Source organism: Nelumbo nucifera, chromosome 6, assembly GCF_055504915.1.
Source record: "Nelumbo nucifera cultivar China Antique chromosome 6, China Antique-T2T, whole genome shotgun sequence".
Taxonomy (NCBI): Eukaryota; Viridiplantae; Streptophyta; class Magnoliopsida; order Proteales; family Nelumbonaceae; genus Nelumbo; species Nelumbo nucifera.
Window position 1 is genome coordinate 62029757 of NC_142654.1, and position 18552 is coordinate 62048308.

An 18552-nucleotide genomic window follows, 5' to 3' on the forward strand; every position below is an offset into this window, starting at 1 on the left:
GACCTACAATTAATGACTTTGTTGTAGACCCAACATTGATCGCCACCTATTCTTTGCATAGGTGGTGGTCTTCTCTTGTGTGGTTTACTTAATATAACCCACCGTTAGGCTAACAGTGATATAGCCCAAAATTCCATCTTATTTTCACTCTCCTTCCCCCAAAACCTAATCTACAAGTTTACAATCAGAACACTTTAATTAAAAAAATCCTGGAAATTCCTACATAAGGCAATACGAACAAAGATAGCTGAAAGAAGAGAAGATATTTGGTGCACCTCTTTTAAGTTGCACCCAGAAACCCAAAATCATCTTTTCTTGCAATGCCTTCTCTCTAGGGCTGTCTGGATGTAAGTCCAAGTTAGGTTCATGCCGGAGGCTTTTCTAAACTCGGGATAGAAAGACTTGATGGAATGGTGGTGGTGGTACAATAGCTATATTAAGGACAAAGCCCTAAAGTACACTTGTCTTGCAAAAATTTTTGCTATTCTCAGAAGCATATGAGATGTGAGAAAAGATCATATTTTAAAAAATGGAAAACTAGATCCACTAATGATCCTGCACAAAGCTGATAACTACTGCATCTCTAGAGTCACTGAGCCACAAAACTCACACATGAATCTCCTCTTCTCGTTGTAGAAAGACAATCATGCATGGCAAGATCATATTAGTAGTTGAGCTCTGGGCAATAGTAAGAGGCTTACGTAATTTTTCTTTTTGTTTGGGTTACAACGAAGGCTTTTTGCTATCAGATGCCAATGAAGTACTTTTGAAATTAAGAGGAACTGATAAAAACGTCACTTGAGAACTTCAAGCGCTATATGATCATATATTTGATTTGTTGTTACTTTTTGATAATGTAAAGTTATTGTATGTAAATAGACAAATAGTTAAGCCAACTCATGAACTTGTTAAACAGGCTAGGCTTAAAAACACTTTTGTAAATAGAACCAATCCCCTTGCGTATTTACATGCATGATGTTAAAAGAATCCAATCCTATGAATTTCAAAGAAAGTCAGAGATTCCATATTTATTAACAACTGGGATATTTTTTACTTCTAATTGGATTTTTAATCTTTGTCTGATTAGATTACTATATAATATTGTTTGGAACGTAACCTAAAGATAGACAACTATTATACATTGATTCATTGTATGAACACTTTGAATGTATCTACGTTGGTAAGTGTTCATTGGATTTCTAGGCCGTTGTATACATTGATTCAACCAAAACAATCAGAACACTTTGAAGAATGATATTTGCATTGGGTAAGTGTTCATTTTACTTTGAACACAGGCATGTTTCCATAATATAAGTTAAATGGATTATTTGAATCTGATTTTCCCTTCTTTTGGCCGCTATTGTTTTTGACAAATAATTACACGAGTATTAAGACAAATAATTATTATATTATTTTGTTAAGATTTATATAATTTATATAATCACAACCATACTCACAAGGGGGACACGAATATCAATATCTGTATTCAAAGTGTTCTTGTTGCTTTGGTTGAGTTCATACAGAAGAAAACCAATAGATTAGGTATAGGGGAAGGAAGGGAGGATGGCAAAGAGATGATGCGTGAAAATAGGATGGGAAGAAAAACCTACAATTCTAGAATTCTTGGGCTATACAAATTAAAAAATAAATAACAAAATTATTCAGTTCGGATTTTCTGTTAATCTTTTCCTCCTCTCCTCTTTACTAACCCACTCAAATCAGGCCATCTGTTCCTATCTGTCCAATCTCCCAACAAATGTCCAACAAAGTTAACAGAGGTTAACTTTATTTTTTATGGATTAAACTTTTGGAAAAATAGATCTGATGGTGCGTAATCCGGCCGGTTTTATCTGTCAACGACCTTGCCTCTGAACGGAGCTACAAGGAACCTGAAACGGAGAAGATGAGGAAACTCCGGAGGGAACCCGGTGAGATTGCTCCGAAGCTCAAGTCAGAATTCTCTCAAAGGCAAGATAAAACCAGATGGCGCAAAGTTCACATACCTTGTTCTTGGGGGGTAGGGAGCCTTTTATAACCACCTCGCGCACTTACTCCTAAGCTTCTGTCAGGTCGGGTATGATTATTCCTGCGCTCCTGCCAGTTCGGGTGTCATAACCTCGGCTAGGACAGAACCGCCACTGCTCTCTTTGTCGGAGCCGTCTCTGCAACTGGAGATGGCGGTAGCAGGTGGCGGTGGCAGGTGGTCGTTGGAGTGTGGATGTCAGGCGTCAGATCCCAAGTCAGTCAGGTGCACTGCTCCTGGGTACGGACTTCCTCGGTGTCAGGTGTGGTACGGTTTGTTCAGTTTGGCGTCCTGGAGGCGAAGTGCTGGAGTGGTGAGCGAGGTGAAGTCTTGAGTTCGGATAGAGGTGTGTCCCGAACTGCCATGGGGCGGGTCAGTTCGGGTCATTGCCTTGTGTGAGGTTCGGGGCCGAGTTCGGGCTCCTGGTAGGGAGTTCAGGAGGTAGGGAGTTCAGACTGCTGGTTCCTCCCTTCGGTGCTCGCACTTTGGGCGCGCTGTTGTGCCGAGCTGTTGCCTTTGCCACGTGTTGAGTGATTACGAGGTCGGGCCAAATCTTCTTTCATCAATTGCCCCCCACTCCTTGTGCTAAGGGTCTTGCCCTGGCGCGGGGAGTTCGCGAGGTGACAGGTGGATTTGTCCTGTACTTCGAATTTCGATTGACTGATAGCGCGAGGTGTGTTGTCAGGGTTCTTTTGGGTTTCTCGAGCGCCCAAAAGGTGGGAAATGCGCCGACCTGCCTACAAATGCTGACATACATGACAACGCGCGCCTTATTTCAAAATTTCAAAAAGCGCGCTGCTGGGAGACGTGACAGCAGGCGTCTTTTCGAATTTGAAAACGTGCCACTGCCGCCTTTAATGTGAGGAGACATGCGCTGGCGTTCTGTCAGTTTCAGAAAGACGTGCGCCGACGCTCTATCAGTTTCAGAAAGACGTGCGCCAATCACGTCTCGGTCTCAGGGGACGTGCGGTCAGCGCGACTGCGGGCCGTCGGATTGGCTTTGATCTGCGCCGTTGGTTCTCGGTCACTGTAGGTATAGATAGTGGGGGACCCCCGTCGCTTTGTCACTTATGTGCTTTGCTTCTTGAGCTCGCGTCCAGGCTTTTAGTTCGCGTTCAAGGTTTTTTGCTTGTTCAAGTTCCCGTAGTCCGTTCAAGCCTTTTTCCAGGTGAGTACCTTCCTGGAATCCATCTTATCTCCTCGATGTCTAGCTCGGATAGCTCAGACGGTTCTTCAAGTGGGTCAGATGTAGGTTCTACGAACCGAGTTGCATCCCCTGATGGTTCTAGTGAGCCGGAGGTAGAGCTCGAGAAAGAGTTCGAACCTGTAGGCCGAGTTGCCTTGGGTGGTTTGGCGTCCACCTCTCGTTGGGGTTGGACGTTAGACAAGTTTGGGCCCTCGACCATGACGCCTGAGGGGATCCAATCCCTTATTACCTATTACAACTTGCCTGGGGAGTTCGCCTATTTCATACCTTTGGGTAGCTTTCCTTGGGAACACGGTCCTGAAGAGATCGTGATATTCCGGGAGCAGCTCGCTGCGGGGTTGCGACTGCCTTTCCACCCCCTCCTTGTCGAGGTCTTGAACCACTTCGGCGTTACGGTCGGCCAGCTTCACCCGAACTCCATTTGTAACTTGGTGGGGACAATCTCCCTATTTTGCGAACAGGGCTTTCCTTTAGACTTAGAGATCTTTTTTCCATTTTAATGCTTAAGAAGCAAGCGGGTCCCCTTCCCGGGCGTAGGCGAGCATATTACCTGTCTCCCCGCCCGGGTTTTAAGCTTTTGCATGAACTTCCCAACAAGGTACCGGTGTGGAAGCGGGACTACTTCGGGGTGCGAAGTGTATTGGGGTGGCCGTTTCAGACCGGGTGGGGGATGGCTGCCCCTGACTCCGGTGTTACGCTTGATAAAGAGACGGTGAAGGGCCTCCGGCAATGGGCACGGCTTGGGCTAAAATGCCATTAGTATCTGACGGAGGCCAAACTCATTGCGGCCGGCCTGAGCTCGGTAGGTTCCTTACAAAGGTTTTTTGTTTTGCTCTATTGTTTTGTTTTTTCTGATGCCGAACTCTTTTTGCAGGTGTGATGGACTCAGGAGGGACCCGTGGTGGGCACTTGTTTCAAGGCATGAAGTGGAGGAAGCGAGTCGCCAAACGGACTCGTGTTGAGCTACCCCGAGACGCGGACCCCGAGGTGCCAGACTACCTGTCAGAGGATCCGCCCAGGGAGCCCGAGATGACTCCTCCAATGCAAGAAGCGGCAGGGGCCCCTTATGCCGAGACTACTTACTCGGGGGCTCCCGCTTACTCTGTGTCTGCTTATACGCGAGCTGGGCCCTCGGGCTTGGGGGCCCAAGGGGAATTCAGGAGCGTGTTGTCGCCGAACCACGCTCTTTAGAAGACTAGGGAGGCCATTTTCCCAGAGGAGGTCGCGGCGTGGACCGATCTTCCTTTGAACCAGGTGGCTTGTCGTGCTGTCACTCATGCCATGGTGGTAAGTTAGATTTCTTGTCGGGTTCTTTGCTTTTATCCCTCTTGTTGTCGTTCTTTTGTTTACTTGTTCTTTCCTTTTGGTAGGTGAATTCTTCTATCCATGCCTTGGCGGCCCAGGTGGAAAGGAGCTCAAGGCAGGCACGAGCCCTTGGGCTTTGGTAGCGATTTTGTCCACTTCGCTTGGTGGTCTATAGGTAGTATCGCCTTAAGTTGACGATGTTCCACGCTCGGGGTACTTGTTTGCCCTCTAAGGTTTCGAGCTCGTATGCCCCCCCGAGCGCTCTCTTTACTCTGTAGGGCCCTTCCCAATTTGGTCCAAGTTTGCCCACGCCAGGTTCGGGTACCATGATCTTACGGAGAACTAGGTCGCCGACGCGGAAGCTTCGCTTCTTTACTCTAGCATTGTAGTACCGAGCTACTTTTTGTTGGTAGGCCGTTGTTCGGATGTGCGCGAGGTCTCTTACCTCATCTAGTAGGTCGAGGTTGGTACGTAACTCGTCTCCGTTTGTCTGATCGTCATATGCTTCTAGTCGTAGTGTAGGTATTTCGATTTCCGCCGGGATTACCGCTTCAATGCCGTAGGTGAGGTTAAAGGGGATCTCTCCCGTGGCGGTTTTTTCCGTAGTTCGGTGAGCCCATAGAACACTTGGTAGCTCGTCCGCCCACAACCCTTTAGCTCGGTCTAGTCGTGCTTTCAGTCCGCGGAGGATGGCTCTGTTCATTACTTCTGTCTGACCGTTTGCCTGCGGGTGTGCGACCAACGTGAAGTTCTGACGAATTCCCATATTTTGGCACCATTCTTGGAACTTGATATCCTCGAATTGCTTGCCATTGTCAGAGATCAGTACCCGAGGTAGCCCGAAGCGACATACTATGTTCTTCCAAAAGAAGTTCTGTATGTTTCGGGCTGTAACTGTTGCTAGAGGTTCAACTTCTATCCACTTTGTGAAGTAATCTACTACCACCACTAGGAACTTTCTCCCACCTGTTGCTGGCGGGAATGGCCCCAGGAGGTCGATGCCCCATTGTGCAAACGGCCATGGACTAGTGAGGTACTTGAAGTCGGCAGTAGGCTGATGGTGGATATTGGCATGCTTCTGACACTTGTCGCACTTTCTGACGAGCTCGACAGCTTCTGCCTTCATCGTTGGCCAGTAGTATCCTTGTCGAAGTGCCTTTTGGGTGAGGGCTCTGCCCCCCAGGTGTCCGCCGCATAGACATTCATGAGTGTCGCGGAGTACGTGCTCGGCTTCGGCGGGTCGCAAGCAATGCAGGTAGGGGAGCGTGTAGGACCGTCGGTATAACCGTTCGTCTATTATGACGTATTTGGCTGCCTGGCGCTGCACCCTCTTGGCTGCATTGCGGTCCGCAGGGAGGGTTCCATCTAGCAAGAAACTCGCGAGTGGGTCGATCTAGCTCGGCTCTGCCTCAAGGACGGGAGCGACCTCCTCTGCCCCACCGAGAATGCTAGGCCGAGGTAAGTACTCTGTGTACACGGTTCTCATGGTGTTGTGACTCAAGCTGGCTAACCAGGATAGGGCGTCGGCCTCAGTGTTCTCTGACCTCGGGATTTGCCTGATGAAGTGTGACTGAAAGTTGAGCAGAGCTTCCTTTACTTTTTCCAAGTATGCAATCATAGTGAGCTCGCGTGCTTCATATTCGCCCGTAACCTGGTTGACCACGAGCTGGGAATCACTGCAGATAACTACATGCTTTGCTCTTACCTTGTGCACTAGGTTCAGCCCGGTTATCAGTGCATCGTACTCTGCCTCGTTGTTGGATGCCGCGAAATCAAAGCGTAGTGCGTATTCCAATTTCGTGCCACCCGGGCCACGTAGCACTATTCCAGCCTCGTTGCCCTGCTGGTTCGAGGAGCCATCTACGTGAAGGATCCAGGGTTCCTCATCCCAGTTCGCGTTTGGCCTAACCAGGAGAGATCCCACACGGGCTGCTACTTCACGGGGTTTAGACTCTATTGGCTTGGGAGCTCCAGGCTTACCCAAACTGGGGATCTCGAGCTCGACCGGCCCAGGGGTTTCGAGGCTAAACATGCACTCGGCGATAAAATCTACTAGGGCTTGGGCCTTAATAGCAGTTCGTGGCTTATACTGGAGGTCGTACTCGCTGAGCTCGATGGCCCACTTCGTTAGCCGACCGGAAACCTCGGGCTTGAGCAAGACTTGCCTCAGAGGTTTGTTGGTCAAGACCATGACCATGTGAGCCTGGAAATATGGGCGGAGTTTCCGAGCTGCGATTACCAGTGCATATGCTAGTTTTTCTATCTGCGGGTATCTCGTCTCTGCTCCCTGCAGAATTTTACTAACATAATAGACGGGCCGCTGGAACCGATCTACTTCTTTTATTAGTACCGAACTGACCACCTCGTCACTTGCCGAGAGGTACAGTTCTAAGACCTCGCCCTCCTCGGGCCTGGCTAAGGTTGGCACGGTAGTGAGGTAGCTCTTTAGCTCGTCGAATGCGAGCTGGCAGTCTCGGGTCCATTCGAACCCTTTGCCTTTGATTGCCTTAAAAGAAAGGCAGACAGCGATCTGCCGATTTGGACATGAAGTGGCTCAGAGCGGCTATGAGGCTGTTTAGCCTCTGAACCTCTTTTACTTTTCGGGGTGGTCTCATATCTAGGATGGCCTTTATCTTGTCCGGGTTGGCCTCAATACCGCGCCGGTTGACAATGTACCCTAGGAACTTACCCGAGGTGACACCGAAGACACATTTGTTTGGGTTTAGTTTCATGCTAAATTGACGCAGAATTTGGAAGACAGAATCTAAGTCTTTTATTAATTCCTGTGAAAACTTCGTCTTAACGACCATGTCGTCTACATAACATTCTATTTTCGTGCCAATTAAGGGTCGAAACAGCTTATTTACAAGTCTCTGGAAGGTCACCCCAGCATTCTTCAGTCCGAAGGGCATGACCTTGTAGAAGTACAGGCTGAACTCGGTTATGAAGCTGGTTTTTTCCTCATCGGACTGGTCCATCCTGATTTGGTTGTAGCCTGAGTAGGCGTCCAAGAAGCTTAGCAACTCATGTCCCGAGGTTGCGTCCACTAGGCAGTCAATTTTGGGGAGGGTGAAACTGTCTTTTGGGCAAGCTCAGTTCAGGTCAGTGTAGTCGACGCACATGCGCCACTTGCCGTTTGCCTTTTTCACCAGTACTGGGTTGGCTACCCAGCTCGGGTAATGAACTTCCCTTATGAAGTCCGTTGCGAGGAGCTTTTCGACCTCCTCGTCAACCGCCCTCCAGCGCTAAGTTGCGTTTCTTCTGTCTAATGGGTCTGACTACAGGGTCAGTGTTAAGTTTGTGAGTTATAAGGCCAGGGTCAATACCGGGCATATCGGCCGCGGACCATGCAAAAATATCTAAATTTTTAAGTAAGAAACTCACCAGTTCAGTCCGTAGAGGCTCATTGACGGAAGCACCGATCTGTAGCGTTCGAGCCGGATCCGTAGCCGAGGTCGGGATTACGACCATTTCCTCTTTGGGCGAAGCTCGTTCCTCGCCCTGCTCCGTAGGCCGCTCCAGCTCGAGGTCGTCGGCCGCCTTGGTTTTTCCTTTTAGGGCGGCAACATAGCACTTGCGGGACTCAAGCTGGTCGCCCCGTGCTACCCCCACACCGAAGTCCGTAGGGAACTTCATTGCTAGATAGTAGGTGGAGACTACTGTCCGCAGAATATGCGTGATTGGCCGCCCTATTATGGCATTGTATGGGGAGGGGGTCGAGACCACCGGGAAATCGTGGTTGAGTTTGACCGCACAAGGCCATGTGCCGACTTCCACAGGTACTGTTATCTTCCCGAGGGGCCTGACTTCCTCTCCGCTGAAGCCCACCAGAGGAGTGTTTCTGGGCTTCAGCTCGCTTCTCTGCAACTGTAGCTGGTCAAATGCCGACTTGAAGAGGATGTTCGCTAAACTACCTGAATCCAAAAGTACGCGCCTGACTTCGAAGTCGCTGATCCTTAGTTTTATGACAAGCACATCATCGTGGGGGTAGTGGACACCTCACGCATCGTCTTCCGTGAAGAAGATTGTTTCTTCTGTCTTCGGCCTCTTTGGAGGGTTCTGTTCTTCTCGGGCTGCCTCGCGAACTGACATTCGGGCTGCTGCCGAAGTACACCCTGCTACCACCGAACCTCCCATTATCACATGGATGGTTCCCCGAACTGGCCTCTCTTCCGGAGGCTGTCGTTACAACTCTTCGGCTGGTCTGCTGCTGGATTCGGGGGCATCCTTTCCGTGCTCCCCTTGCTGACCAACCTTATTATTATTATTATGCTGTACGAAATTTCTCAAGTACCCGCGACGGATGAGTCCCTCTATCTCGTCCCGGAGATTATTACACTGTTCAGTACTATGACCATGATCTCTATGAAAACTACAATACATATTTTTATTTCTCTCGTTTGGATTCCCCTTTAGGCAAGATGGCCACTTTACGTATGGGGCGTCTTTGATCGTCATCAAGATCTCGGTCCGCCTCGTGTTTAACAGAGTGTAATCCGTCCGAACTGCTAAGGGAGCTCGGGATGGCTGGCTTGGCTTCGCCTCCCGGGCCGGGTTTTTTCTGTCACCTGGGTTGGAGGGCTCACCTTCTCTTTTCCTTTTCTCGACCCCGCCTTCGGTCCTTTGGTTGATCTCTTCCTCTGTTCTCATGAACTTGTTCGTGAGCTTGAGGAATTCGGCCACGGTCGCAGGCTGGTTGGCTACCATGTGCCATTTGAACTCCTTGTGCGTTACTCCTCTCTTGGCCACCGCGAGCTGTACCGCGGGGTCTAATCGCGGTATCTGCAAGCACGCTTCATTGAACCGCTTGATGTAGCCCTAAATGGATTCTCCTTCTCTCTGGACTACTCCGAAGATGCTTTCCTCGGTTCTGGGGCACCGCTTGTTGGTAACGAAGTGTGCGGTGAAGACCTGCACGAATTGGGTCCAGCTTCTTATTGACCCGGGGGCTAGGTTCCTGTACCAGGTGTCGGCCACACCCCTGAAGGTGGTGGTGAAGGCCATGCACATGCATGATTCACTGGCCCTAGCGAGGTGCATTTGGGACTGAAAAGCATCGACGTGGTCGTTGGGGTCAAAGGACCCATCATACTTGTCCAAAGGTGGGAGCTTGAAGTCTTTGGGCATGGGGACTGCCAAAAGTTCTGATGCGAGGGGGGAAGGAACTGAGAGAATTGGGGCAGCTTTTACCTTGTCTGAGCTCGTCTCTTCCTTACCTCTAAGCTCGGGCAGGACATGGGTGGCAGTTCGGCGACTTCGTCCGCGCCTTCGATGTTGAGTGGGCCTGGTACTGGCGATGCTGGCCTCTGTGTTGCCGAGCTCGATGGGCCCGGAATGTTGATAGTCTGCTGCTAGGGCACTGAATCGGTTCTCTGTGAGCGGGAACTCAGGCTTGGAGCGTCGAGGTGCTGACTTTGTGGGCGAGGTTCTCGACCCGCATGCGAGCTGCGAGGCGGGGGTGATTTTCCTTTCCCTTCGACCTGGGGATGAGGCCTGGCTGTTAGGGGGGTTCTGGAGCTGGGAGGCTTCTCCTCGGTGAGGGTGTCCACTCTGAGGGGAGGCCTTAACCGGCTTCGGAGCAGGGTGCCGAGGTGGAAGCAGTGACTGGTTCAGGGGTAGTTGGGGGAACTGCTGCTGATAGTGATGTTGAGAGAGGTGGTGTAGTACTTGGTGCTGCTGGAGTTGATGCTGCTGGAATTGTTGCATTTGGGCTTGCATTGCCCGCATGCATTGCATCAGGTTGTCAAACTGGTTCTGGCGGGTCGCCAGGGGGACAACAGTTGGTTCAGCAAAAGTTGTTTCGATAGGGTGTGGAAGAGGGACGTTCACGGCAGGAAGGTTTACGGGCGCCACTGTTTGTGGCGCATTCAAGTTGGGGATCCCATCAACCGGAAGGGGGATGGTGAACTGTCCGATGCACACCACGGGGACTTGGAGTTGTTCCCCGGTGGTGTTTTTCTCTGTGCCACGTCCGGCATTGCTGGAAGAAGTCATGAGTGTTGGGGTTTTTGGAAGAAGAGGAGGTTATGAGAGTTTTAGAGGGAGGCTTTTAGAAGTGTTCCCACAGACGGTGCCAATTGATGGTGCGCAATCCGGCCGGTCCTAGCTGTCAACAACCTTGCCTCTGAATGGAGCTACAGGGAACGTGAAACGGAGAAGATGAAGAAACTCCGGGGGGAACCCGGTGAGATTGCTCTAAAGCTCAAGTCAGAATTCTCTCAAAGGCAAGATAAAACCAGATGGCGCAAAGTTCACATACCTTGTTCTTGGGGGGTAGGGAGCCTTTTATAACCACCTCGTGCACTTACTCCTAAGCTTTTGTCAGGTCGGGTATGATTATCCCTGCGCTCCTGCCAGTTCGGGTGTCATAACCTCGGCTGGGACAGAACCGCCACTGCTCTCTTTGTCAGAGCCGTCTCTGCAACTAGAGATGGCGGTAGCAGGTGGCGGTGGCAGGTGGTCGTTGGAGTATGGCTGTTAGGCGTCAGATCCCAAGTCAGTCAGGTGCACTGCTCCTGGGTACGGACTTCCTCGGTGTCAGGTGTGGTACGGTTTGTTCAGTTTGGCGTCTTGGAGGCGAAGTGCTGGAGTGGTGAGCGAGGTGTAGTCTTGAGTTCGGATAGAGGTGTGTCCCGAACTGCCATGGGGTGGGCCAGTTTGGGTCATTGCCTTGTGTGAGGTTCGGGCTCCTGGTAGGGAGTTCGGACTGCTGGTTCCTCCCTTCGGTACTCACGCCTTGGGCGCGCTGTTGTGCCGAGCTGTTGCCTTTGCCACGTGTTGGGTGATTACGAGGTCGGGCCTAATCTTCCTTCATCAAGATCCTTATAGGTTGGCTAGTAGTCCATTGGTGAGTTGAGTTTTTATGTTTTTTTTTTTTTTTGATAAGTTCATTGGTGAGTTGATTATTCACTAGTTCAAGAGTTGAGTTTTTTTGATAATTCCATTGGTGAGTTGATTAGTCACTAGTTGGATGAAAGAAAGCAAAGCAGAAAGACTTGATCGGTCTAGCACAGTCTGAGTCCACTAGCTTTGAAGGCGTTTCAGAAGTTTTTGGCAATCTCTTATCAAGAGGTGACGAGAGAAGTAGCACCGGATGGCCGATCTTATTGTTTCTCCTATCGTCTCCCTTGTCATAGAAAAACTTGGTGAGTTGCTCGTTCAAGAAGCATTTTTCTTGTCTGACGTGAGAGAGAAGTCAAAGGGTTGCAATCTGAACTGGAATGGATGTTGATGCTTCTTAAAAGATGCAGAAGCGAGGCAGCAAAAAGATGAAATAATCTGGAACTGGGTTCAGGAAATCAGGGATGTTGCTTATGAGGTGGAGGATGTTATTGATATCTACGTGCAAGGGAGAAGGAGACGACGGAGCTTCACCCAGAATTGCTTTGGCATGGTCAACAAGGGGAAAGATCTATATAAGTTAAGAAAGAATATAAAAAAAAATCCAGAAGAAGATTGGTGAAATTTCTCGTAATTGTGAAACTTATGGCATCAAAGATATCGGCAAAACAAGCGCAGTGATGAGCTCTTCAATTGATATGCAGAATCTATTGAGATGGACCTATTCGCACGATGTGGAAGATGATGTTACTGGCTTGGAGGAAGATATAGAGAAATTAGTGTCGCTGTACGATTATTGAAGATGGAGAAAATACCTGAGGGGAGAGCTGTCTTCTTTTTAAGTGCATTCCAAGCATCGCACGCTTCTGCAAAATTATTTTGATTTTTTTCCTTCTTAATGCTTGTGTTCGTTTTACTTTTCTTAATTTTTATTTATATAAATAAAATATTACAAGATACGACAGGAAGTAAGATAACTGTCGGAAATAAAGTTAACGGATGATTAACTTTGTTGGACATTTGTTGGGAGGTTGGACAGATAGGGACAGATGGCCTGATTTGACTGGGTTAATAGAGAGGAGAGGAGAAAAAGATTAACAGGAAATCCGAACTGAAAATTATTAGCCTCAGAGAGAGAGAAAGAGAGAGGTGAAAATACCCCTATGTTAAGACTTGGGAGCGAGAGAGAAATTTATTGGATGTGTGGCATTTGATAAATCTAATGATAATTTCATTTTTTATGCAAGAGGGCAGAGTGTGATCAATGCTAGTTTGGTTGAGGTGGAGATTTTTTCCATGAAACAAGGTTTTTAAAACTGAACTAAACAACGAATTGGTCAAGGGTTTGGTTCTTGGGTCAAACGGTTTGATCGTTTGAATCAAATGGATAGTCTGTTTTGACAAAAAAAAATTAAAAATGGCCAAAACTATTGGACGGTTCGATCGCCCGAGTTAGCAGTTTGTTGATCAAATCAACAGTTTTTGGTGAAATAACGGTTTTGAGATAAAACAGAACCGATCACCTAACCGATTCCTGGTATTTTTGGTCCGACCGTCTGATGATCCGGTCCGATTTTGAAAACCATGCTATGAAATAAGCTATATAGATTACTACAGAGTTGGGCATATCTTCTTCGACTATTGTATAAGACTCTTTAATTTCTATTTTTGCCTTGTGGAGAATCTTTATTTTCCCACCTTTGGTCATCTTTTGTAACTTTAGATGTTATTTAAAATATCTCTTCCTCTTTCTCTTTGATTTTTTATTTGTTTGTTAAGAGAACCTTCAATGGGTTGGCTAAATGCTTAGCTTTTAAGTGGCGTTCTTCTTTTTGGATTTTGAGAGGGGGGAAATTCTCATTGACCAAGAGGCCCATGTTCTTTCTTTTTTGTTTAGATTTGTGCGAGACAGGGAAAATTTATTTTCCTGGGTATCACTTACCCCCATCTCCTAGGTGGGTAAATAACTTTCCCACTTGGGGGAAAGTTGCCAACACTTGAATGGGACAAAAATACCACTTTCAATAGTGGATGTTTATGGCTAAAATAATAATTGCCTTACCCGGGGTAAGTAACTTACCAAAAAGCGAACAGGACCTTAAGGTAAGTTGTTTTGTGAGAGGATTTGGTTATTTCCTTTGTATTTTTTCGACTTATCTATGTAATCTCCAAGGTTTTTAAAACTGAACCGGACAATGAATCGCTTAGGTATCCGGTTCTTGGGTCAAACGGATTGACTGTTCAAACTGAACGGATGACATATTTTGACAAAAAAATTTTAAAAATAAAACTGGCTAAACCGTTGTACGGTTCAAATGGTTTGACTGCCCAGGTTAGCAGTTTGCTAACCAAATCAAGGGTTTTTGGGGAAATAATAGTTCTGGGGTAAAACGGAACCAGTCACCTAACCAGTTCCCAGTTTTTATGGTCCAACCATCTGGTCTGATCCGGTTTTGAAAACCATGGTAATCTCTTTCCTTTTAGGCCTCGTTTGTTTAGCGGTATCACATTTACCTGGGTAATTCACTTACCCAAGTAAGTGTTTCTTGGGTAAAATTTACATAGGAAAGCTTATTTACACATGTTCTTTTAGTTGAAACTTACCCAGGTAAATTTCACATTCCAACTTACCCATGTTCTTTTGTCTCATCAACTTTCTTGGGTAAGAGGCCAATTTCTTACACTATTGCCAAAATAGCCCTTTTGGCCTAAATAATGCTTTTTGTGGATGTTTTGTTTTATAAACCTGTGTAATAGGTCCATGCCATATCGAAAGGAATTCAATCAATCACAAACCAATCACTATTGTCAACATTACCCTTTTTGGAGGTTTTCTTAATACCACTAATCATAGAAAGATCTGAATTAAAAACAAACTAGAGGTTCATCTTGTCAAATCAATAAGTAGAACTTGGTATGTTAAAACGAAAAAAGAAGAAAAAAAGATAATATGTTTTTGTTTTCTATTCATTAACTACATGTTTTTTGATAATCAAAATACAAAAAAAGATAACTATTGTTCTATTGAGTTACTAACCAGAGAGGAGGTAAGAGAAAATGTATGCATTTCTAAAGTCAGGTGGCTGACTAAAAAAGTATTCAACCTCTCCCATGTCACTAATTAACTTTTTACTCACTTTGATAATCTTATCTGAAGTTAAACTAGGGATCTTCCATATCTCTTCAAAACACTTTCATTCTCATCTCCCTACCCTCCTTATCCACATTCAACCCATTTGTCACTTGTGTAACCCTATCACTGTATTCAACAAACCGTTGTTCAACCCTATTTATCTTTTCTAAAAGCACCTTAACCAACGGGTCATCATCCACGCAGCTCCTTAAACTCTTACTTGCTCTATGCGGACGAGGGGTTGATGAGGTACCAATTGGAGGTTGAGTGTATAGTGGTTGTGTGGCAGATTGTGAAGTCATGTTATTCTCTTGAAAAACTCTAACCCAACTTGTTGAGCTTCTCCTTCATTAATTGGTTCATCTTCCTTGGGTTGGTAACTTGATTGTTCTTCCCTATCAACAACTTCTGCAGCATTAGAAGAGGTTTCTGCGTGCTCCCCAGTGGCTTTGTCTCTTTCAAAGATGATAGAAAGTTCATCGAGAAATGAAAAATGCTTGTTCCTTAATCCTTTGGCATATGGATGGCTCTACATTTATTAAAACAAAAATATATTAATAAATTGGATGCCATGTAAAACACATGTATATATTTGTCTAAAATATAAAATACAATAATCCACAATTACCTTAACCCACCCATTGAAGACTTCTTCCTCACATGTAATGCATTTCTTGATGTCATCCCACCCAAATCTTGAACAATTAGGGCCTAACATCTCACATATGCCCCCATATTGTCTCTTCATATGCTTAACTCGAGATTCTATATGAGGTGTTGCCTTCAATCCATATCTAGGGAGATTTTCTTCCATGTACTTTTCTAATTGTACCAAATACTTTGCATTGAATGTCCCATTATCTACTCTCTACATTCCAGTTTAAGCCAACAACATTAAGCCCCCAACCAATTTTTCATCCCCTGCCTTTGTCCAAACTCTATTTTACCTATTTGGTTGTTTCTTCTCCTTATCATTTCCAACCATTTCTAATAACAAATAATGGATAGACACAGTGAAGGCATAGACAAATAAGTAAACAGCTGTTACAAATAACTCGCATATTATTTATTTCTAATAACAATTAATAGATGAATACAATGAATGCAAACGTAAATAAGTGAACAATTGTTACAAACAATTCAAGCTTGATTGAACAACATATAAAGATCTAGTACATTTGATACAATAGACATAATAAAAATCTAGTACATTTGATACAATATCCTAAATAAGAAATTGCATTATTTAATGTCTAAATTGTTGCCACATCTGATTTGCCAAGTTGTCTCTGAATGCAACCCATTCACTACTATTCTCTAGACTTGTGATTTGTTCATCAATCTCTGCTACACTTTGTGAACCTCCTTCAGTGGCCAAGAAATTTTCAATTCTTGATTCCATAGGGTCAATTGACATATTTTTCCTTATATAGTTGTATAAGAGGCAACATGCATTGATGATCCTACATTGGGTCTTTATTGGATACCAAGTTGAGGTCCTAAGTATTGCCCACCTTATTTTTAAGAGGCCAAATATCCTCTCAATTGCATTCCCAGTTGTAGAATGCCTCATGTTGAATATCTCAGCTGGGGTGCTTGGTTGGTGCCCTTGCCTCCACTCATTAAGGTGATATCTTTGATTCCTATAAGGTGTTAGGAATCCCTCACCGTTGGGGTACCCAACATCACACAAGTAATAATAACCTAAACAAATATGACAATACATATTAGTTTTTTAAACATCAATATTAGAATTTTTGCTCTAGTGTCTTAATTCTCATGGTTCAATTATTACCTTGTGGTACTTTTAAGCCATTTCTCATTGAAATGACATCATGAAGGACTCTAGTGTCATGAGCAGATCCCTCCCTGCCAGGTAAGATGTAAATGAACTGCATATCTGGAGAGCAAACACCTAATACATTTGTTGCAATTTCATTCTTCCTCGTTTGATATCTAGGCTTATCCTTTTCAGACACTCGAACCCTAATATATGTTCCATCTAAAGCCCCTAAACAACCCTATACAATAAAATAAGAGATAAAATTAAAAATTCTAACCTTTAAAGGTTTGTTATTTGTAATTAAAAAAAATAAATAAAAAATGGGCACACCTTGAACCACTTCCACTTCTCATCAATTGAGTTTGCAGGCACAGGTTCAGGCTTTTTACGAAGGATTTCATGTAGGCATAACACTGCATTCAAGACGATATTGAAGTACTTGCTTAAGGTGGACCCAGGTCTCCTAAAGTGCCATTTTTGCTCCCTAATCTTGACATCATGTGATAAAGTGTTTAGGAAGCATGCAACAATTTCCTCCACTCCCACATGTTTACTACCTCTTAATTTTCCTATACTCCTTAGTAACTCACATAGCCTCAGATAACTAATCCTATCCATTCGTATATGGTCTATACATGATTGATTTGATTCCATGACCATAGACTTAATGTTTGAAAACCTAATTGCAAGCCTTTCCTCCCATTATTCCCTACCATTCTCCTCTTCATCATAACTACTCAGTATCCTAGAGACCATCATCCTTTTCCTCCTGATTGCAATGATAATAGCAATCAAAATACATAAATAAGCATACAACATCATCATTTCATAATGAATGGAAATAGCAACTGCAGCCAACTTTTTCTTTTGATTCCTATTTAGTGGTGATCGAGGCATGTCTCTGCAAAATACAGTGATGACCAAGGCATGTTTTTCAAATTAGACATGCAAGAAATTATTAGAATAAAAACAACTTAAGATGGAAAGAAATTCAAGTTACATAAGGCTTAGTTTAATGTAGAAAAAAAAACTTTTCTTGTCTTAGATAGTCTTGATATTATTTTTCTAAGCATCAAGTAATCCATGTGTAGCAAATCATAGTGATTAAGTCATCTCCCTGCAGAATGTAGAGAGTTGCAAAGCCACCATCCCCTGTACCTATACCAAATAAATATAGTTATAGAGAAGAGCCCATGCAAAATTAAAATTTGTTAAATACCTATTTATCAAATAAAAAAATGGACATGTAAAAAGGTAAGAGGGAGAGAAAGGAGATATCTTTCTTTCTTTTTCTCCCTGGGGGGAGGAGGGACTGAGGGAGGGACCGAGGGAGAGAAAGGAGATATGACACACTTCATATCTATGGATGTTTTGTAGTTGTATCTATAAGTAGTACTACAGTTACTGGGAAATGTCTCCAACATCATTCCCAAACAATGCTTAATTATCCTTGCGGCTAGATGAAACAAAGACTTGCCTTAGTTAAAACAGTTTCTGGCAGCTAAACGATTTAATTTAAGTTTATGAAATCTAGACAAAGGAGAATCACTATAAAACATCATTAAGCTCAACATTGAGATCATGTACTAGATCTCGCCATTCTGCTTCCCATGAATACCAAATAAAAAATCAGTATACAAATAAACAACTAAGATGCTCCAAATCCCCCACATGTTTCCACATACATCAGTTTGGACCATTCAACATAAAGTTGCATCTTTCACCATCTGTGGATATGTTCATTAGACAAATTCAAACACTTCAATACAATTGTCACGGTCAATGTTATTAAAAAAATCTACAAAGGTGTATTACAAAATTCCAGATAAAAAAACTTGGCATTTCACTTGAGGCTAGGGCCATCCAAATATGCAACTTATAACCAATTGCCTCTCTAGAATCCAGTGGTTGACACCAACCAGCACCTAATCAAAGCAAATAGGTGATGCAAGATCCAACAAGTCAGATATGGGATTTGCCAAATTATATATATATATATCATTATTTCAACATTTATTTTATGCTATATGATATTTTGACTTTTATTTTATCAGTTTAATGGTCATACCTAACTAGGAGCTGGTTTTCTTAATTATACTTGGAATCATCCTAATCGGATTACAAGTTAAAGAAGAAAAACAAGGGTAGCCAACCATCCCATCTTTGAGTATATAAGACCCTCTCTTTTTCTATTTTTTTTCCAGAAAAGGTAAAGTGCAATTCTCATTTGTATATGGCAAAAATTGGAATACATGTACAAA